Source organism: Setaria italica, chromosome III, assembly GCF_000263155.2.
Source record: "Setaria italica strain Yugu1 chromosome III, Setaria_italica_v2.0, whole genome shotgun sequence".
Taxonomy (NCBI): domain Eukaryota; kingdom Viridiplantae; phylum Streptophyta; class Magnoliopsida; order Poales; family Poaceae; genus Setaria; species Setaria italica.
The window spans coordinates 41,995,603-41,996,365 of record NC_028452.1 but is presented as its reverse complement, the minus strand read 5'-3'; positions in this window follow the sequence as shown (position 1 = coordinate 41,996,365).

The following is a 763-nucleotide window of genomic DNA, read 5'->3' as shown; positions in this document are numbered from 1 at the left end:
GACCCCCAATTGAGGAGTCTGTTGGACGCCTGCGGACGACAACATCTCCATAGAAGACATTGCTGTCGAAATCCCTGCCGAGATCGTACGTGCTGCTCAGTGTCTCGTCATCGGCGTGTTCAGCCGCCGCCTTTTGCCACGACACGCGCACGGTCTGGTCCGTGAAGTTGAGGCTTCTGACGACACCAGAACGCGCGACGTCGCCGTCGTCCGACGATGTCCTGCTAACGACGCGCTGGCCCGGGAACAAGTGGTGGGTGTTCTGTGGCATCGTGGGAACGAGCGACACCGACGGCGCCTGGCACTGCCGCGTCCCGTCCTGCCACAGCACGTCGAGCGTCGTGCGCGTGCTGGCGACGGACAACGGCCGCTCGAACCCTGCGTGGCTCCAGCTTTCTCGTCGCGGCGTCCGCTTCGCCCCCAGCCGCCGCAGCCGATTCCGGTTGGCACCGACATCGCCGGCAGGGAGTACGCGGCGGCGGCAAGGAGCGCGGAAGAAGCAGCGGTCGCCCACGCCCCAGAACCTTGCCAAGACGTCGTCGCCAGCGCGGAAGAATGTCAGATCGCGAGGGCTCTGCTGGTGCGCCGGCGTGGACGACGCCTGGACGACGGACCTCTCGGCGCCCAGCTGCGACGACGCGACCCAGTAGACGAGCACGCTGGCGGTTTCCACCTTGGACACGGTGCCCTCGCCATCGCTGGGCTTCCAGTAGCCCTTGAGCCACCGGGCGGCCTTGAAGACGGACGAGCGGCCGCCGACGCG